The sequence below is a fragment of the Schistocerca serialis genome, chromosome 7 (assembly GCF_023864345.2).
Source record: "Schistocerca serialis cubense isolate TAMUIC-IGC-003099 chromosome 7, iqSchSeri2.2, whole genome shotgun sequence".
NCBI lineage: Eukaryota > Metazoa > Arthropoda > Insecta > Orthoptera > Acrididae > Schistocerca > Schistocerca serialis.
In genome coordinates this window covers 50,892,307-50,915,338 of record NC_064644.1, presented here as the reverse complement: position 1 = coordinate 50,915,338, position 23,032 = coordinate 50,892,307, and positions in this window count along the sequence as shown.

Below are 23,032 nucleotides of genomic sequence, written 5' to 3'. Positions count from 1 at the left end.
GCAACTACTGAAAAGGCTGCTGCCCCTCTTCAGGAACCACACGTTTGTCTGGCCTCTCAACAGATACCCCTCCGTTGTGGTTGCACCTACGGTACGGTTATCTGTATCGCTGAGGCACGCAAGCCTCCCCACCAACGGCAAGGTCCATGGTTCATGGAGGGGGGGGGGGGGGGGGGACCTTCACGTTCAGTGATGAAATTTGGACGACCAGATGAGTACCTTTTGGGTAACCCACTCGTCGTTTCACCGTCCTTCAACCATTTCCCATACACGCTCGCGACAGTAGCGCTAGGGATGGGCAAAAAATAGGCTATCTATAATTCCGACTATCACTGTTTTTTCATAACAATATCGATAAGGGTTCGAAGAGATTTTGGGACTGCAGCCGGTTTTCGTAAACGTCACTCCACGATTTTTCGACTGGACACCTGACAGTCATCTTCAGGTAAGCCGTGGGACCACTCTATGAAAGTATCATCCACGCAGACTATGTGATCAAAAGTATTCGGACACCTCGAGAAACATACTTTTTTTCATATTAGGTGCATTGTGCTGCCACCTACTGCCAGGTACTCCATATCAGCGACCTCAGCAGTCATTAGACATCGTGAGAGAGCAGAATGGGGCGCTCCGCGCAACTCGCGGACTTCGAACGCGGTCATGTGATTCGGTGTCACTTGTGTCATATGTATGAACGTGAGATTTCCACAGTCCTAAACATCTCTAAGTCCACTGTTTCCGTTGTGATCGTGAAGTCGAAACATGAAGGGACACGCACAAAAGCGTATAGGCAGACATATATCCAGACCATCATACAGGAATTTCAAACTGCATCAGGATCCACAGTTAGGCGGCAGGTGAGAAAACTTGAATTTCATCGCCGAGCGGCTGTTCATAAGCCACACAGCACGTCGGTAAAAGCCAAACGACGCCTCGCTTGACGTAAGGAGCGCAAACATTGGCCGATTGAACAGTGGAAGAACGTTGTGTGGAGTGACGAATCACAGTACACATTGTGGCGATCCGATGGCAGGATGTGGGTACTGCGAATGCTCGGTGAACGTCATCTGCCACCGAGTGTAGTGCCAACAGTAAAATTATTAGGCGGTTGTGTTGTGATGTGATTGTGTTTTTCATGGGGCGGGGGGGTGCAACCCTTGTTGTTTTGCGTTGCACTATCACAGCACAGGCCAACATAGATGTTTTAAGCACCTTCTTGCTTCCCACTGTTGAAGAGCAATTCGGGGTTGGCGATTGCATCTTTCAACACGATCGAGCACTTGTTCATAATGCACGGCCTGTGGCGGAGTGGTTACACGACAATAACATCACTATAATGGACTGGCCTGCACAGAGTCCTGACCTGAATCCTACAGAATACCTTTAGGATGTTTTTGAACGCCCACTTCGTGCGAGGCCTCACCGACCGACATCGATACCTCTCCTCTATGCAGCACTCCGTGAAGAATGGGTTGCCATTCCCCAAGAAACCTTCCAGCACCTGATTGAATGTATGCCTGCGAGAGTGGAGCTGTCATCAAGGCTGAGGGTGGGCCAACACCATATTGAAATCCAGCATTGTCGATGGATGGCGCCACGAACCTGTAAGTCATTTGCAGCCAGGTTTCCATATACTTTTGATCACATAATGCACCTTTCATATTGTGGCCCATTTGAGAAAATAAGTTAATGGAGTTTTTACATCATCGTAACTCCATTCATGAGGATATCCGATTTTCTAAGGAATTAGAGAAAGATGGTTGTCTCCCATTTCTGGGTGTATTCGTAAGACGAAAGAATGACGGCTCTCTGGGACACTCACACTGAATTGCAAATACGCTCTTCAAGTTGCCATCACCCATCCCAAACTATGTGTGTGCTAAAAACCCTTGTACACAGAGCCTATACAGGGTCGGGTGTAGATAGTTTTCCTAGAGAGCTTGCACATTTAAGAAGTGTTTAGAGACAATGGATACTCGACAGGCTAATTAACAGGGCATTGTCAGCTACAACCAGGAATAGGGAAGAAGATGAAGAGGAGAATGCGCCAACAAAGTCCCTAGCTTTTCTTATTTCTGTTCGAAATATTTCCTTCAAAATAGCAAGAATCCTTAGCAATATCAGGTGAAAATGGTTTTCCGCTCACCATCTATTTCGGACCTTGGGATCGGTGAAGGATAATGTGTTATTGCGGAAGGTGGGAGTTTACAAAATACCTTGCCAGCGGTGTATGGCCTGTACAGGACACCACAGTGGAAGAATGTGGTACAGAATATAAACGTTGCACTCGCTTTTTGCAACCCAGCAAGTCTGTTATTGCGGAACACATTCAATGGAGTATGACAAAACATTAAATTATGGCACAGCAACATCATTTTGGGACTCCATTATAAAACAATCCGTTGAAATAACATAGCAGAAAATCTAATGAACAGTGACAGCGGCTACCAACTGAATAATGAGTGGAATCCCGTCGTCTCCGAAATTTGCTCCTGACGAAAACGCCAGAATACTCCGATGTCTGTGACGTGCGGCAACGCCGAAGGCAGCTGATCTTCTGTAGTTCCACCCGCGAGGACGCTGCCACGGGGCGGTGCGGTCCTTCTGTCACCGTGACTCTGACGCGTGGGTGGCAATACTCTCAGGCGGAGCGGAGAACGTCTTCGTGAGTCTGCGACTGCTCACCTGAAGATGACCGGCAGGTGCCCAATCGAAATATCGTGGACTGAAGTTTATGAAAACCGGCTGCAATCTCGAAATCTCTTCGAATATTTAATTCGCCGGGGAAATTTTGAAGTTCACAACATCGATAAACATTGTCGAGGTCTTAATTATCGAATAATCGATACTGAATATTGAGTATCGTATTTTTTTTTTTTTTATTGTCTGTCTTTTATTGACTCATAGGTTCCCATCGGCAATTTCTTACCCAGTCCAGCTACTACCAATTTTTGCATTCTAACAGTAAATGTTTTACCATAGGCTTAATTTAATTCCACATTCAGTACTAGAAATGAGCTTCAGATTTGAATATGAGTGTAGGTGTACTGCACGCTCTGGAAAGTTTGGTACTTCCGTGTGTGAATTCTGCCATTGCAGATTGTAGGTATGAGGTGCAAAACAAACACGTCTGGTCACAGCAGAGTACGAAAGTGGTGGTTACTACCACTCCCTGCTTCCAACTATGAGGTAGAATGTGCGTGCGCTTCTCTTAGGCCCCGAGTGCCTGGGTCAGGAAAAGATAGACGCACTTTAGTAACGTAGACTCGGCACAAAAGTCAAACACATTATTCCACTGATATTTAATTGAAAATGGACTCTAGTTGTCTGAAATGTGTATAGCAAGTGTTTCTCTCCAAAGACTTATCCCTCGTAGGGATATGCAAAAAAATCGATATTTCAAACTATCGATTTTCGTGTCTCGATAACGTCGGTCTTTTATAAATATTGATACAATACATACTGATACTCTTTAAAAAGTGCTCATCCCTAAGCAGCACGCGAACAGCCGACCAGCTTACGAGACGCTCATTTTAAGGCGCCGAAACGTAATAATGTGCCCTTTGGCAAAGACCCTTACGTCAGAGTGGATTTCCCCAATACCGGCTCGTATCTAGGGTGTTTTGTTCAATCTTCCCACCCGAAACTCTATCACCTAGGGCAACCTGTTGTGACGTCACTGGGGAGACACGGCAGCAAACAGGTCGTGATCGCTAATTACGTTTTCCAAGTGGTTTTGTTTCGTGTGCGGGTGCTTATGTGATTTGTCTTGTGAGTACTACCTTGCTACTCAATACTGGATTGCCGACGAAGTGAATAAGACCATGCTAATTGTGCCGTCGCCCACTGCTACAACATTGCCTAATAAATCTCTGGCTGTTTTCCCAAAAAATGTTATTGTTCAGCACACGCGAATGCCTCGGTGCAAAAGACTGAATAAAATAAATGTTCGTAATACACAGATATGCTCAGAATATCCTGAATAAAATAAATTTTCGTAATGCAGAGATATGCTCACGACATTCCCTCTGCGAGGGTTCCACGTGGGACTAGAGAAACGAGGTGTTAGGTCAGCTCCTACGTGAGACACATAAACTGAACGCTGTTATACTTGGGAGATAACAAAACGCTGTAAGTGACTGCAGCAGTAAAGAAGATAAGGGAACGAATTAATTTCTTACTTACGTTAAAGTAGATTTAACAAAGGCTTTCCTAAGGTAAATCTCTCTTTTTGTCATAAGTTTGTGTGCATCGTGAATAGTTAGTTCACTGTACCAGTCCTCATTTTAACGACTCTTTCACTGAAATTGTGTGGAACGAGACAGTTTATAGAATATGTACCCATGATTAGTGTTAACATTAACGAACATATTACTTTTTAGTCCTAATCATACAACTACCTTTAATTTTTTTTTCTTTTTTTATGGGCTACCAGCTTTCAAATAGGAATTCGTCCGTGGAATAAAAGGATATGTCCAGAAGAAATAATTTTAGGTTGGATTTAAAGCTTGCTTTGCTACCTGTCATCTTATGTTACAGAGCAAACTATCAAAAATTTTCGTTGCCTCATATTAAAATCATTTCTGAGCCACTGACCACTTTAATAATTGGTAATAAAGGTCATTTTTTCGTGTAATGTTGCAGGTATGATATAATTATTCTTCCCAAATTGTAATGGGTTATTTATTCACTAGCGAATGTGATGGTGCAGTTAAAATGCCCAACTCCTTGAAGAGATACCTACATGACGACCGCTGGTGAACACCATGTAAGATTCATGTTAGATAACAGTTCCATAAGAGGTCACAAGATTGTGCAACGCGACGCAAAGCCTCTGCTTCTCCAAAGAGCGACGGTATCACGTCGGAATAACGGTACCTCCATGTCGACCACGGGTGAACACCATGTAACATTTATGTTGGATAGTAGGTGTATAAGTCGTCCAAGATTTTCAAATACCACGCAAAGGGGGACGATACGACGATACGACGTCGGAATGACGTGGAGGTCCCAGCATGGCGTCCACATCAAAAGCTTGCGACTGACTGCGCTTGCCCTAAGTATACAATGACATGACAAAAGCCCTGGGATAGCGATATGCACACATACAGGTGGCGGTAGTTTTTAGATTAGATTAGATTAATTATTCATTCCACAGACCCATAAAAGAGGGAATCCTCCTGGGTGTGGAACATGTCAGATAAACACATTACAAAAATGTAATTAGAAAAACTTGAGTTTCATTAATTTTAATAATGCTCAGTCAATAAACACTAAAATTATGTACATGAATTAAATTTAAACTTCTAATATTTACAATTTTAATACTTACATCTGCTTTCATTAAATCCATCATTCAGACATTTGCTAGTTTCTTGGCTATTACAACCAAGTATTGTCAAAAATTAAAGTAAATTATTCATTTCAGTGAGCCTCAGTTAAGAACAGTCAGATTACGTACAAGATTTAAAATTAAACTTCCACTATTTACAGACTTAAGGCTTACATCTGCTTTCCATACGTCCATCATTCACACAATAGGTAGTTACTTGGCTGTTACAACCAAGTATTGTCAAAAATTAAAGTATAATAAATTTTCATTAAAATGGTCTACTGTACTTGTTGAGAAACTCATGGATGGAATAGAAGGAGTTGGCCACCGAAAATTCTTTTAAATTATGTTTAAATTGTGCCTTGTCTGAAACTAAACTCTTAATGGTTGCTGGTAACTTATTGAAAATACGCGTTGCTGAATACTGGACTCCTTTCTGGGCAAGAGTAAGTGATTTTGAATCTTTATGTATATTGTTCTTATTCCTAGTATTGATACTGTGTACTAAGCAGTTAGTTGGAAAAAGAGATGTATTATTTACAACAAACTTCATTAAGGAATAAATATACTGAGAAGCTGTGGTTAATATGCCCAATCCTTTGAATAGGTTTCAACGTGATGTTCTTGGATTTACACTACTCACGGATAGACAAGCTGTAAAGGGCACTGTCATTTGTACTCAGGTGATTCGTGTGAGAAGGTTTCCAGCGTGATTATGACTGCACGACGGAAATTAACAAACTCTGAACGTGGAATGTTAGTTGGAGCTAGACGCATGGGACATTCCAGTTCTAAAATCTTCAGGGAATTCAGTATTCCGAGATCCACAGCGTCAAGAGCGTGCCGAGGATACAAAATTTCCAGGCGGTACACCTCACCACGGACAACTCAGTGTCCGACGACCTTTAGCCTACTTAACGACCGAGAACAGCGGCGTGATAACAGACAAGCAACACTGCTTGAAATAACCACAGAATTTAATGTTGGACGTACGACTATCGTATCCGTTAGAGCAGTGCGGCGAAGTCTGGCGTTAATGGGCTATGGCAGCAGACCGACGCGATTGTCTTCGGTAACAGCCCGGCGTCGCCTGCAGTGCCTCTCCTGGGTTCGTGACCAATCGGTTGGACCCTTGACGAATGGAAAACAATGGCCCCGTCAAATGAGCCCCGATTTCACTTGGTAAGAGCTGATAGTAGGGTTCGAGTCAGGCGCAGACACCATGAAACCGTGGATCCAGGTTGTCAACAAGGCACACTGGGAGCTGCTGGTGGCTCCAAAATGGTGTGGACAGTGTTTACATCCAACTGAACCTATCATTGGCTGGAAATGTTTATGTTCGGCCACTTGGAGACCATTTGCAGCCGTTCGTGGTCTTTTGTTCCCAAACAACGATGGAATTTTGCCGGCCGGTGTGGCCGAGCGGTTCTAGGCGCTACAGTCTTGAACCGCGCGACCGCTACGGTCGCAGTTCCGAACCCCGGCTCGGGCATGGATATGTGTGATGTCCTTAGGTTAGTTAGGTTTAAGTAGTTCTAAGTTCTAGGGGACTGATGGCCTCAGAAATTAAGTCCCATAGTGCTCAGAGCCATTTGAACCATTTTTTATGGAATTTTCATGGATGAAAATGCGCATGTCACCGGGTCACAACTCTTCGCGATTGGTTTGAAGAACATTCTGGACAATTCGATCGAATGATTTGGCCCCCCAGATCGCCCGACGTGAGTCCCTTCGAAAATTTATGGGACATAATCGAGAGGTCAGTTGGTGCAAAAATTCTGCACAGGTAGCATTTTCGCAATTATGAACTGCTATAGAAGAAGCAGGGCTCACTTTTCCTGCAGGGCACTTCCAAAGACTTGTTGAGCCCACGACGCGTCAAGCTGCTGAACTATGCCGGGTAAGAGGAGGTCCGAGATGATATTAGGCGGTATCCCATGCCTTTTGTCATCAAACAGAATAATCCCTTCAGAGTCCCAGAATGTCGTCGCCATTACCTTACCGGCTGAGGGTGCAGCTTTGAACTTCTTCTTCACAGGGGATATGTAAATGAACCCATGTTTCATCGCCTGTGATATGTTTGTCAAAAAATTGTAACGACCAGTCTCATAACCTGGAAGCAATTCCGCACTGACGGTCCTTCCTTGCTCTTTGTGGTCTTCCGTTAGCGGATGAACAATTTAGCGGGCACATATCTTTGAGTACTCCAGCTGGTAGACGACAGTGTCAGCATTACCAACAGAGACGCCCAGTTCTGCAGCGAGATGTTTGATTGTGAGCCATCAGTCACGTGGAATAAGAGTGGCTGCACGTTTCAAAGTTGCAGGAGTCAGAGCTGTGTGTGGCCCGCCAGAACGCAGGAGATCGGAAAGGTTTGTCCGATCTTGTTGCCATAATGTCAGACGTCTCGTCTAAGGACTCACCGTACTTTTGTTCATTGGCAGGTCTCCTTAGACATTCTGAACACGCCTATAAACATCTGCGATGCTCTGGTTTTGCGCCAAAAGAAACTCAACGACAGCTCTCTGCTTGAAACGCGTCTCCGTTATAGGCGCCATTTTGAAGGCTACGTATAGTGCTGCCACAGATCAGAACTTCATGGAACTATAGGAGCTGAAGTGAAAATATTCCACGCTGTCCCACAACAAATTCCGCATTTTTCCAACCTAAAATGGCAGAGGAAAAAATGAATTACATTACTTATTGCACACCCATCGTACTTTTTATCTATAGTACATTTCAAAACAGCTACTAATCTCATCAGTCGAGCTGAAAGTTCTCCATAGTCGCATCGTCAAAATTCAAATGAAACTGCTCAAATCAGCAGCGCCATGCAGTAATCTCGGGCAATAAACCACCTGGAGCCAATGCAACAAAATCATTGTGGTGGCCACGCTCTATGAACTAACAAGGGGAGGCCGCCAATTGTGAAATTCAGATTCGATTCATACTGCGCATAATAAAAGCTCATGCCTAGAGGTGTAATGTGGCAAAGCACCAAGATGCACTTCTTAGCCGTTGTCGAGAAAATCGACAGTTAAAAGAAACCGCTGCGGTGAAATACTCAGCGTCGTGGCGCAGTGGTAAGCGCTCGGGTTCGTAATCCGAAGACCGCCGGATCGAATCTCGCGCCATGCAATTCTATTATTAGTTTTTTGTAATTCAAATATATATATATAACTATTAATGAATTGCTTATGCATGTTGGTGAAGGCGGATCGCTCTCCAATTGTACCGCCTCCATTTTTCCGTTTGTTTAACAGCATGTACCAAAGCTCTCACGTCCGCACCGATTTTCGACGATGTTATAAGTTGCGCTAGGGACTGCATCTACCTTCTTTCGAAGTTAGCAGGCAACTACGCTGTTATGCAGCGGCTCGTTTCGGCCCATTCAACATCTGTCCTTCAAGTGTAACGAGCGAGTAACGGAGTTTATATTTCATACCTGCCACAGCAAATTTGTGTTCGTGGGGTCTCTATTCTAATTCGAACGTTTGACTTACGCTATACGTATTCGTTTCGGAATATCGTTTCTACGTCTTCCGTTAACTATACGTGGTTAATATTATGAGGACAATTAATAACATTTATGAAATACAACTTTGTTTGCGGAAAACATAATGATGTTCGAAGTCGCCAGTTTTTCCACGACAAACGACTTTCAACAACTTATTATATGCATAATTGTTGCAACAGATTGCCGGGAATATATATATATATATATATATATATATATATATATATATATATATATATGTGTGTGTGTGTGTGTGTGTGTGTGTGTGTGTGTGTGTGTATACACACATTTGAATTACAAAAAACAAATACTAAAATAAAGGTTGCATGGCGCGAGATTCGATCCGGCGACCTTCGGATTACGAACCCAAGCGCTTACCGCTGCGCCACGACGCTGTAGAAAATTATTAATCGTAGAGAATATTTCACCGCAGCGGTTTCTTTTAACTGTCGATTTTCTCGACAACGGCTGAGAAGTGCATCTTGGTGCTTTGCCACATTACACCTCTGGCCATGAGCTTTTATTATGCGCAGTATGAATCGAATCTGAATTTCACAATTGGCGGCCTCCCCTTGTAAGATGTATTCAGAGTGCAAGAGCAATCATTCATCAAGCTGACACAGTGAAAGAAGCTAATCAGGGTCTTTGAAGGGTGAAGTTGGACAATACTACAGCCGTGGTTAGGGTCCTCCAGGAGCCGACTAAGCAAAAAGAGCAGAATGAATGAAGTCATCACCACTCAATGGCGACGCTGGCTACTGCGACCAGTTGCCTCCTCCAGGGTGGGGTGCTGCTATTGGGGAAGAACTGGCCAGAAGACTATCATACATATCCCCCTCAAATCAGACGCTCAGTTTCAGGTGTACTCAGCTGTTCTCAGATGCTTGGGAACATTCTCTGTAAAGAATCATATCAGGGTCTGTACATGATGCCAATCACCATCTGCTGTCTGCGAGACAGGGACTACTGTTGTGTCCAGTCATCAGCCACGGACTTCTTCTTCAGTAGCAGCAGGCAACTGTCTGTACTGGGTATCCTATGCAGAGGACTTAGTGCCTTCAACTCACTGGATATCCCCCTGGGTGACGGCTTCCTGCTGGCAGCCACCCCTCTGGGGGTGGCTTTATCTCTGAGTTGCTGTGCACCAGTTCCTGATGGCCACCATAGATGCCGATCATTGCACAGGGGGAGAGGGAGGGGGGGGGGGGGGGGTGGCAGGTGGCTTCAGTGCCGATCATGCTGGGCTTACGGACCCTGAGAAGAAAAGATCCTAAAAGACAGACAGGTAGACACAGACAAACGATAAAGTGATCCTCTAAGGGTCCTGTTTTTGCCTGTTGATTTATGGGATACGAAGTATCAAATATCCCTGCAGGAGGTAGTATTGGTCAAAATTAGAGGAGAAGTTCCTGTAGTGACATGTCCTGATACAAACACCATTTGAGATACGGGGCAATATGTCCTCTCGTTTCCATCTGTTAGTTGTGTAGAAGTGGACACTTTAGGCAATGCTGCATCTGATTACAACGCATCCTGACACGACCTTCACCCAATCTTCACAGTGAATCATGCACTCTTTGAAACGCTCCTGGCTCCATCCAGATTGTGTCACAAGCTTTGGTCACACAACCCCGTGACGTCTGCATGTTGTCAGTGGTTTGGACAGACACCAATACCTTTAAATGTCCCTAGTGTCACATTCAAGGGTGGCACATTCGGGAGTTAATTATGAAATCCTTGGTTCCATATTTTGCTATGCAATCATGGGAAAGTCATACCACACTTTGGTTAGATACCAGCTACTTAGATACAGCGGCTTGAGTACAGCAGTTGCATTTTAATACAAAGCAGGATAGGCTGATCCAGGAGGAATGATCGAATAAAGTACATTGTAATTATTTTTATTTTTTGCAGTAAGAGCAGATGAGTGCAATCATTAATATTTTCAAAAGAGATTATAAAATGAACAACAAAACTAAAGTAAGATAATGCAATGAAGTCGAATTAAATCAAGCAATGCTCAGGGAACTAGATTACAAGAGGAGTCACCAAAAATAGCAGACAAGTTTTATTACTTAAGGAGTTCCAAAATAACTGATGAACGCACAATTAGAAATGGCGTAAACAAGAGCTAAACAAACACTGCATGTCGAGCCACATGACTAGATCACTACACCGCCCATGTCAATCGCCGCAAGTCCCACATCACAGCCGAAGCTGTTTAGTCGTGTGTGCAGCAGACTGGGAAGGTTTCTTTTACTTGTTCGAACAGCTGTGGATTATGGCAGCAGATCGTCACATCCGTCAATGTGCGGACATGAAGCCACCGCTACCGTGACAGAAGCGCTCTCTCCACTGGGGCACATTGCGGGCAGATAACATTCGATGCACCAGATACTTCTGCATCACCTTCCAGATGAAATACTCTCCATAATGTGGTATGACGAATGTAATTATACTAGGTCTTGCACTCGCGGTAATTTCTTCACCGATTTTGGTGCGGCTTGGAGAGCGAGAGAGAGAGAGAGAGAGAGAGAGAGAGAGAGAGAGAGAGAGAGAGAGAGAGCAGTCTTTGTGAACTGCGTTGAGTCGGTTCTCGATTGCGTCCAGGAGTAATAGTGTTTGATTACGCGAAGGTGGTTTGAACCTGACATTTAACCTGGATTGCATTCACGCAGTCTGATTTTTCGATACAAATGCCTAAGGGACCTAACTGAACACTGAAAGGGAAATGGATGAAGGAAAGTGGGTTATGGTAATGTTTATCAATTCTGGGATTGAATATATCAGTAGCTTCCCGGAAAACAACCAAGATACCGCTGTAAAATGCTGCCCTGTAACATATTTTGCATACAACGGAAAAACACCGCGTTTACTCAAAGAAAAGAATAAAACAAGGGATTTCATTATAACACATCAGTGTATTCTGAAATAATCCGTACCATTAATCCATGGAATACAAACCTTACATTTTGCACTTCTTACGCACATTCCGTGCTATTACAATGTCCTTTCTTGTATGTCCAATGTTTTTTCAAAATTAATTCTACTTGGGTCCGCGTGGATATTTCATAGCGTCGCACTGTTTATCGAAGCGTTCGTTCGAAAATTTACATTACTGGTACACAAATACAATACTGGCCATTAAAATTGCTACACCATAAAGATTACGTGCTACAGACACGAAATTTAACCAACAGGAAGAAGACGCTGTGATATGCAAATGATTAGCTTTTCACAGCATTCACACAAGGTTGGCGCCGGTGGCGACACCTACAACGTGATGACATGAGGAAAGTTTCCAACCGATTTCTCATATACAAACAGTAGTTGACTGGCGTTGCCTGGTGAAACGTTGTTGTGATGCCTCGTGTAAGGAGGAGAAATGCGCACCATCACGTTTCCGACTTTGATAAAGGTCGGATTCTAACCTATCGCGATTGCGGTTTATCTTATCGCGACATTGCAGCTCGCGTTGGTCGAGATCCAGTGACTGTTAGCAGAATATGGAATCGGTGGGTTCAGGAGGGTAATACGGAACGCCGTGCTGGATCCCAACAGCCTCGTATCACTAGCAGTCGAGATGACAGGCATCTTATCCGCATTGCTGTAACGTATCGTGCAGCCACGTCTCGATCCCTGAGTCAACAGATGGGGACGTTTCCGAGACAACAACCATCTGCACGAACAGTTCGACGACGTTTGCAGCAGCATGGACTATCAGCTCGGAGACCGTGGCTGCGGTTATCCTTGACGCTGCATCACAGACAGGAGAGCCTGCGATAGTGTTCTCAACGACGAACCTCGGTACACGAATGGCAAAACGTCATTTTTTCGGATGAATCCAGGTTCTGTTTACAGCATCATGATGGTCGCATCCGTGTTTGGCGACATCGCGGTGAACGCACACTGGAAGCTTGTATTCGTCATCGCCATACTGGCATATCACCCAGCGTGATGGTATGGGGTGCCATTGGTTACACGTCTCGGTCACCTCTTGTTCGCATTCACGACACTTTGAACAATGAACGTTACATTTCAGATGTGTTACGATCCGTGGCTCTATCCTTCATTCGATCTCTGCGAAACCCTACATTTCAGCAGGATAATGCACGACCACATGTTGCAGGTCCTGTAAGGGCCTTTCTGGATACAGAAAATGTTCGACTGCTGCCCTGGCCAGCACATTCTACAGATCTCTCACCAATTGAAAACGTCTGGTCAATGGTGGCCGAGCAACTGTACCTGTTCACGCCATCCAAGCTCTGTTTGACTCAATGCCCAGGCGTATCAAGGCCGTTATTACGGCCAGAGGCCAGGGAATCAGTGATCATAAGGCCGTTGCAGCATCCCTGAATATGGAAGTTAATAGGAATATAAAAAAAGAGAGGAAGGTTTATCTGTTTAGAAAGAGTAATAGAAGGCAGATTTCAGACTACCTAACAGATCAAAACGAAAATTTCTGTTCCGACACTGACAATGTTGAGTGTTTATGGAAAAAGTTCAAGGCAATCGTAAAATGCGTTTTAGACAGGTACGTGCCGAGTAAAACTGTGAGGGACGGGAAAAACCCACCGTGGTACAACAACAAAGTTAGGAAACGACTGCGAAAGCAAAGAGAGCTTCACTCCAAGTTTAAACGCAGCGAAAACCTCTCAGACAAACAGAAGCTAAACGATGTCAAAGTTAGCGTAAGGAGGGCTATGCGTGAAGCGTTCAGTGAATTCGAAAGTAAAATTCTATGTACCGACTTGACAGAAAATTCTAGGAAGTTCTGGTCTTACGTTAAATCAGTAAGTGGCTCGAAACAGCATATCCAGACACTCCGGGATGATGATGCCATTGAAACAGAGGATGACACGCGTAAAGCTGAAATACTAAACACCTTTTTCCAAAGCTGTTTCATAGAGGAAGACCGCACTGCAGTTCCTTCTCTAAATCCTCGCACAAACGAAAAAATGGCTGACTTCGAAATAAGTGTCCAAGGAATAGAAAAGCAACTGGAATCACTCAACAGAGGAAAGTTCACTGGACCTGACGGGATACCAATTCGATTCCACACAGAGTACGCGAAAGAACTTGCCCCCCTTCTAACAGCAGTGTACCGCAAGTCTCTAGACGAACGGAAGGTTCCAAATGATTGGAAAAGAGCACAGGTAGTCCCAGTCTTCAAGAAGAGTCGTCGAGCAGATGCGCAAAACTATAGACCTATATCTCTGACGTCGATCTGTTGTAGAATTTTAGAACATGTTTTTTGCTCGAATATCATGTCGTTTTTGGAAACCCAGAATGTACTCTGTAGGAATCAACACGGATTCCGGAAACAGCGATCGTGTTAGACCCAACTCACTTTATTCGTTCATGAAACTCAGAAAATATTAGATACAGGCTCCCAGGTAGATGCTATTTTCCTTGACTTCTGGAAGGCGTTCGATACAGTTCCGCACTGTCGCCTGATAAACAAAGTAAGAGCCTACGGAATATCAGACCAGCTGTGTGGCTGGATTGAAGAGTTTTTAGCAAACAGAACACAGCATGTTGTTATCAATGGAGAGACGTCTACAGACATTAAAGTAACCTCTGGCGTGCCACAGGGGACTTTTATGGGACCATTGCTTTTCACAATATATATAAATGACCTAGTAGATAGTGTCGGAAGTTCCCTGCGGCTTTTCGCGGGTGATGCTGTAGTATACAGAGAAGTTTCAGCATTAGAAAATTGTAGCGAAATGCAGGAAGATCTGCAGCGGATAGGCACTTGGTGCAGGGAATGGCAACTGACCCTTAACATAGATAAATGTAATGTATTGCAAATACATAGAAAGAAGGATCCTTTATTGTATGATTATATGATAGCGGAACAAACACTGGTAGCAGTTACTTCTGTAAAATATCTGGGAGTATGCGTGCGGAACGATCATATAAAATTAACTGTTGGTAAGGCTGGTACCAGGTTGGGATTCATTGGGAGAGTCCTTAGAAAATGTAGTCCATCAACAAAGGAGGTGGCTTACAAAACACTCGTTCGACCTATACTTGAGTATTGCTCATCAGTGTGGTATCCGTACCAGATCGGGTTGACGGAGGAGATAGGGAAGATCCAAAGAAGAGCGGCGCGTTTCGTCGCAGAGTTATTTGGTAACCGTGATAGCGTTACGGAGATGTTTAACAAACTCAAGTGGCAGACTCTGCAAGAGAGGCGCTCTGCATCGCGGTGTAGCTTGCTCGCCAGGTTTCGAGAGGGTGCGTTTCTGGATGAGGTATCGAATATATTGCTTCCCCCTACTTATACCTCCCGAGGAGATCACGAATGTAAAATTAGAGAGATTAGAGCGCGCACAGAGTCTTTTAGACAGTCGTTCTTCCCGCGAACCATACGCGATTAGAACAGGAAAGGGAGGTAATGACAGTGGCACGTAAAGTGCCCTCGGCCACACACCGTTGGGTGGCTTGCGGAGTATAAATGTAGATGTAGATTGTTGTTTTGGGTACTGATTTCTCAGGATCTATGCACCCAAATTGCTTAAAAATGTAATCACATGTCAGTTCTAGTATAAAATATTTGTCCAATTAATACCCGTTTATCATCTGCATTTCTTCTTGGTGTAGCAATTTTAATGGCCAGTAGTGTTCAAATGGCTCTGAGCACTATGGGACTTAACTTCTTAGGTCGTCAGTCCCCTAGAACTTAGAACTACTTAAATGTAACTAACTTAACGACATCACACACATCCATGCCCGAGGCAGGATTCGAACCTGCGACCGTTGCAGTCGCTCGGTTCCAGACTGCAGCGCCTAGAACCGCTCGGCCACGTCTTCCAGCGCCAGTAGTGTATCATATAAAACTTGTAGCGATGCTACACTGCACTTCTTAACACGTCAGCATCGAAACAGTCAAAGGTAGCCAAGTCTCTAGAACTATTCATAACAAAAGACAAAATTTTTATGGTTTATATGTTTCGTATCTTATTAGGATCGAGCGCTGCGGCAATTATTTGCAGCCGCGCGGGATTAGCCAAGCAGTCTGAGGCGCTGCAGTCATGGACTGTGCGGCTGGTCCCGGCGGTGGTTCGAGTCCTCCCTCGGGCATGGGTGTGTGTGTTTATCCTTAGGATAATTTAGGTTAAGTAGTGTGTAAGCTTTGGGACTGATGACCTTAGCAGTTAAGTCCCATAAGATTTCACACACATTTGAACAGTTGAATTATTTGCATATCTGCGCTCGGCGGGTCGTAGTGTTTATTTGAAGCAGTTAATGCTGAACTCGCGTCTTTGTATAAACGCATATTACAAAAATAGTTCTTTTCCAAACATTTGCGCTGTGATGCGTCACATTTTACCAACTACAGCTCGATGGCTGCTCTTCTCTTTTATGGCAAATATTTTATATACAGAGCATCCGAAACCCATTAATATTACATAGTGTCCTCTACACCATTTTTCCTTACAGTACATGTTGTTTCCAATTCTTACAGTAAATCTAAGTCCACCATCCTTCTAACGAGGATGCTTATGTAGGACACCTTTTTGTCACCTTTTTTCTGCAATATTTCACATGAAATTTGGACTTTGAGTATTCCATGTGATGTGGGAATATGGTGAGAAATTGAACAATTGTACGTTGCACAGGGGACACTACACAACACTTCATCCCATACATCTATATGTTTCAACAAAAATTGTAACAAAATGCCCTCCAAAACAAGATGACTAGCTTGATCCAAGCTTCCTGACAGATTAAAACTGTATGCTGGACCGAGACTCGAACTCTGGACCTTTGCTTTTCGCGGGCAAGTGCTCTTCCAAGGCAAAGGTCCCAAGTTCGAGTCTCGGTCCCGCACACAGTTTTAATCTGCCAGGAAGTTTCGCATCAGCGTACACTCCGCTGAAGAGTGAAAATCTCATTCTACCTTGATGCAGTGTGCATGGTGAGCAATCCAAGACAGCGATCCTAAGGGAAAAAACGCAGCTTGAGTGGTTATATGTTAAGAATTCAGGATGGGGATCCAAGATGGCGATTCATCGCATCATCAATGGTGTTGCAGTCCAAAATGACGATCCAAGACGGAAAACAGTGCCCTGAAACGTTACCACTCCAAAATAGTTCTTCCATTTTCCGTGGCACTGCAGTTGTGTAACGACACCACACATTCTCAGCGTCCAAGCTTACTGTCTCTCAAGGGGACCCACTACTTGTGTTCAGCTGCGTTATACAGTGGTAGTGGTTCGACGAGTGGAGAAAACATCGATGATAGTGCAAACTCGAAGTCTAGAAGCAATCGATTTCTGCTCTGCTGTATCAGACGCACTATTCCGTGCTGGTGGCTCGACAGTCGGTGTGAATTTGGTTATATTGGAAACTCGAGGTCAGGAAACAAGTCCGTGTCCTGCCCTGATATATCAGGTGTTGCATCATGGAGTCGGTCTGCATGTACACATGATTTCTGCTGTTCAGATGTATCAAGCAATGCATTGGGTATGTGAGCGAGTTAAAACCATGAAAAACACTTGCATGCATGTATGCACATAACAGATAACAGACATTAAGAGAGAGGGATGGTTCAATACTTCCCATCGATTGTACGGGTCTTTTTTTCTGGAGGTGGTGCATCTCTGATGACACATCATGGTAATAATCATCCTTTCACTATGGACTACATATCACGAGTAGTGGGTCCACTTGAGAGACAGTAAGCTTGGACGCTGAGAACGGTTGGTGTCGTTAGACAACTGCAGTGCCACGGAAAATGAAAAACCTATTCTGGATCTATCACGTTGCAGGGTACAATCTTACCCCCAGTTCCACCGTCTTGGATCGTCATTTTGGATTCTAATACCAATGACGACATTATAAATTGTCACCTCGAATTCTAAACCTGGAACCACACATGCAGCGTTTTTCTCCCTCAAAATCGCTATCTTGTATTGCTCACCATGAAGATGCATCAAGGTTGTCATCTTGTTTTGGAGGGCATTTTGCTACAATTTTTGTTGAAACATGTAGATGTATGGGATGAATTTTTATGTAGTGTCCTCTGTGCAGTCTACAAATTGTTCAATTTACGACCGTATTCCGACATCATATGGAATTCCCAAAGTACAAATTTGATCTCAAATATTACAGAAAAGCCTTCATAAAATCACTCCTCATGACCATGGATAACTATGTTCAGCAGTTGTCGGAATTATTTTACTACAGTAGAACGTCCTGCAACCTAGAAGGCTTATAAAATTTCCCCAAGACCACATACATTGTCATTTAATAATCCGTCTCCTGACACCCACTACTGAGACAGCAGAATGACCTCCCACGCAAGTACCCCTCTCGGAAAATGATTTAGAAGTGCTATGGGGGCATATATTCTTGCTAGTAGAAGTCCCACTACCCCACGAAAGTCGATTAAGAGCATGTTTCACATATTGCTCATGTTCAGATTCCCCCATCTGTCACAATTTATAAATCGGCTGGAAATGTTATATATCTTATGTACAGGGTTATTACAAATGATTGAAGCGATTTCACAGCTCTACAATAACTTTATTATTTGAGATATTTTCACAATGCTTTGCACACACATACAAAAACTCAAAAAGTTTTTTAGGCATTCACAAATGTTCGATATGTGCCCCTTTAGTGATTCGACAGACATCAAGCCGATAATCAAGTTCCTCCCACACTCGGCGCAGCATGTCCCCATCAATGAGTTCGAAAGCATCGTTGATGCGAGCTCGCAGTTCTGGCACGTTTCTTGGTAGAGGAGGTTTAAACACTGAATCTTTCACATAACCCCACAAAAAGAAATCGCATGGGGTTAAGTCGGGAGAGCGTGGAGGCCATGACATGAATTGCTAATCATGATCTCCACCACGACCGATCCATCGGTTTTCCAATCTCCTGTTTAAGAAATGCCGAACATCATGATGGAAGTGCGGTGGAGCACCATCCTGTCGAAAGATGAAGTCAGCGCTGTCGGTCTCCAGTTGTGGCATGAGCCAATTTTCCAGCATGTCCAGATACACGTGTCCTGTAACGTTTTCTTCGCAGAAGAAAAAGGGGCCGTAAACTTTAAACCGTGAGATTGCACAAATCACGTTAACTTTTGGTGAATTGCGAATTTGCTGCATGAATGCGTGAGGATTCTCTACCGCCCAGATTCGCACATTGTGTCTGTTCACTTCACCTTTAAGAAAAAATGTTGCTTCATCACCGAAAACAAGTTTCGCACTGAACGCATCCTCTTCCACGAGCTGTTGCAACCGCGCCGAAAATTCAAAGCGTTTGACTTTGTCATCGGGTGTCAGGGCTTGTAGCAATTGTAAACGGTAAGGCTTCTGCTTTAGCCATTTCCGTAAGATTTTACAAACCGTCGGCTGTGGTACGTTTAGCTCCCTGCTTGCTTTATTCGTCGACTTCCGCGGGCTACGCGTGGAACTTGCCCGCACGCGTTCAACCGTTTCTTCGCTCACTGCAGGCCGACCCGTTGATTTCCCCTTACAGAGGCATCCAGAAGCTTTAAACTGCGCGTACCATCGCCGAATGGAGTTAGCAGTTGGTGGATCTTTGTTGAACTTCGTCCTGAAGTGTCGTTGCACTGTTATGACTGACTGATGTGAGTGCATTTCAAGCACGACATACACTTTCTTGGCTCCTGTCGCCATTTTGTCTCACTGCGCTCTCGAGCGCTCTGGCGGCAGAAACCTGAAGTGCGGCTTCAGCTGAACAAAACTTTATGAGTTTTTCTACGTATCTGTAGTGTGTCGTGACCATATGTCAATGAATGGAGCTACAGTGAATTTATGAAATCGCTTCAATCATTCGTAATAGCTCTGTATAAGGTAAAACACAATTTGTGTGAAGAATCACTTAAAAGTTGAGCACTAGTCTGAACAGTAGATCACATTCCATTTGGGAAATGGAATGTCTCACGCGTCTAGCTCCAACTACTATTCCGCGTTCGCCGGCCGAAGTCGCTGTGCGGTTACAGGCGCTGCAGTCTGGAACCGCAAGACCGCTACGGTCGCAGGTTCGAATCCTGCCTCGGGCATGGATGTTTGTGATGTCCTTAGGTTAGTTAGGTTTAACTAGTTCTAAGTTCTAGGGGACTAATGACCTCAGCAGTTGAGTCCCATAGTGCTCAGAGCCATTTTTGAACCATTCCGCGTTCAAAGTTTGTTAATTCCCATTGTGCAGGCATAACCACTTCGGGAACCTTTTCACATTCATCACCTGAGTACAAATGAGAGCGCCGCCAATACAAAGCCCTTTTACAGCATACTGCCGGCATCTGCATGTGTGCATATCGCTATTTCATGATTTTTTTTTTCACCTCAGCGTGTATTGCTACTACTGATTTTGTATCTTCCTTATTTCTGCTTCCGTCAGTTATTCTGACGCCCAAACAGTAAAACTCGATTACTCCTTTTAGTGTCTTGTTTGTTACTCTAATTTCGTCAAGACCACATTGGTTTACTCTACAGCCAAATAATGCACTCCAGGCCGGAAAAACACTGCATATCGTAACATAAAACGTGTGCTGGAGAAGGCCCAGCCAGCTATATTAAAATCTTAAAATTTTGGGAGCACACGGTGGCGACAGTCCAGCCACTAGCTTGAGCAACACCGGGGAATTCCTAACCCAGCGATGGTTAGCGAGTTGATACAAAGGACTGGTCAGCATATGTACAAGGCGGGCAATTCCGTGCTCAGTAATGGAACTGCGGCGTACTGGATGCCTGGCAGCGCTAAGAACATAGACTCCTGTTAGATGAAAATGGAGGAATATCAAAATATTTAGGACTCAATAGTAATTCAACCGCTCTTCATAGAACTAACCTGAGTTCACTGAAATCACCAAGCAGTCATATCGCTTCTATTGACATAATGTATCTGTGATATCTCTGATAATATGGACGTTAGCTTTTGAATGCAAGCGAGAAATTGAGAATGACATAAAGTTTAAACATGAGTAAGCGCTACAAGCAATCTCGACAGACATTATATCAGACCGGAGAATTGTGGAACTGCGGCGTACTGGATGCCTGGCAGCGCTAAGAACATAGACTCCTGTTAGATGAAAATGGAGGAATATCAAAATATTTAGGACTCAATAGTAATTCAACCGCTCTTCATAGAACTAACCTGAGTTCACTGAAATCACCAAGCAGTCATATCGCTTCTATTGACATAATGTATCTGTGATATCTCTAATAATATGGACGTTAGCTTTTGAATGCAAGCGAGAAACTGAGAATGATATAAAGTTTAAACATGAGTAAGCGCTACAAGCAATCTCAACAGACATTACATCAGACCAGAGAATTGTGCTCCAGCTATCGGGCATGAACTCTACACAGCCAGAATCAATCTAGTATTAAGTTATAAGATAGATTTAGTTCATATGATGGTTAGATCATCACGTCCTTCACATGAACACAATCAATGACTGCAGCAAGATACTTTCACCATCATTCATCCATGAATTCTAGTTGTTAATTATTTCTGTAATAATGCACTTTGCAGAAGTACATTATTAACTACCTTATGAAATTACTGAATGTAATACATGTTGTCTGGTACTGTTTGAAACAGAAAGAAATGAACTTCCGTATAATGTAAGTAATTTTGTTGTAATAGTATAAAGCAGAGTGTGGTGGGCCATTTTACTAACCATTCCATTTTATTAATCATTAGAACTAAAAAAGATTGTAAGCTTGAAGGGAGAAAGACTGTAGCCCATTGGCGTTTAGCTATGTGCAGTTGCGTGTCTTATTGGTGCTAAGCAGAATGGATGGGGTGTCTTGAGGCCAGCTGGTAGCGAGCAGACAGTCTAAAAAGTTAGTTCATGTTAGACAAATGAATAAGCAGTTACATTCATGGAGTCATAAGAACAGTTTTCAAGTGGTGGTCTAATACGGGCGGTATGTTGTCACACTAGATACTTTAAGAATTCTCAGAGTTCTGGAAGTATTTGTGTGATGTGAGAGTTCGTCAAAATTGAGTACCTGAGATATGTTGTCGAGATGAGCTTTATGAATAGTTAGCATTGGGGAATCTGATACATTCTCATATTAATGCACTATAGCAAGCTTCACAGTGTGATTTATTTAGTTATTAATTATTTAAATAATTTATGTAGAGCTACTGAATCAATAAACCACTAGTTTCAATCAAAATTTTCTTGGTCGACTACATCATTTAATTGTGACATCATATGACATCATTTATTTTACTTAATGTAACCAGTTGCCCTTTATGTTAATTTTTATTCGCAATGACTAGCCACTGTCTGGTAAATTAGGTTGTGAGATCACTGCAGTTCATGTATATTAGGCACTCAAGTTACTGCAGGAAGGTAAATTTGACGTGTATGGCTCAGCCTCTACAACACCAGTGGGCCAAATGTCTAATCTGAGCCATACATTGCCCAGTATCATAGCCTTTCCCGATATGTCGCAATATGCAGGTAATATTGATGTTAAGCTAAATCAGGCAATGTGAATAATTAGTGGCACTATTAAATCAACACCTCATCCCTGGTTGCTAGTATTGTGTAGTACTGCACCACCATCAGTAAGATGAGAAGCAGTAGTTGTAAGAGAGTTCAAATGGTGTGCTACTCATCAGGACTCTCTTCCGTACATCCAGCCGCAGAATATACCCACCAGCAGACTTAAATCCAGACAACTTCCCTCGCCAACTCAAGATCCGCCTCTTATATGTTGTGTTCAACAATAGATTTAGCGGAACCTTCATCCAGCTGATTCTCGCCTTATTACTGATCCTACAAAACGTGCAAATGGATTTGGTCTTCCCAGGAAACTACGTACTGCCCTGAATCGATTCTGTACTGGGCATCGAATCGTGGTGGCAGTTTGTTATGAAGGTGCCTCGACGTGCAGTTGTAGGCTAGAGATGAGAAGAGAGCTAAAAAATAAATAAATAAAATTAAAAAATATTAAGTATCATGTAATATTTTGTGTAATGTAATATCTTCTATAGACACCTTTTATTAACCTGACACGTTCCACATCATTACAAAGTGTCATATTCATGATCTATGGAACAAGTTCTAATTTTATCTAAGCTCCGTATACTCGCTTTGAACTCGCTAGCTAATTCTGTGACGTCATCTCCTAGCTCTGCTTGTGTCCACAGACGCAACTCACGAGTCTGCACGAAACCCA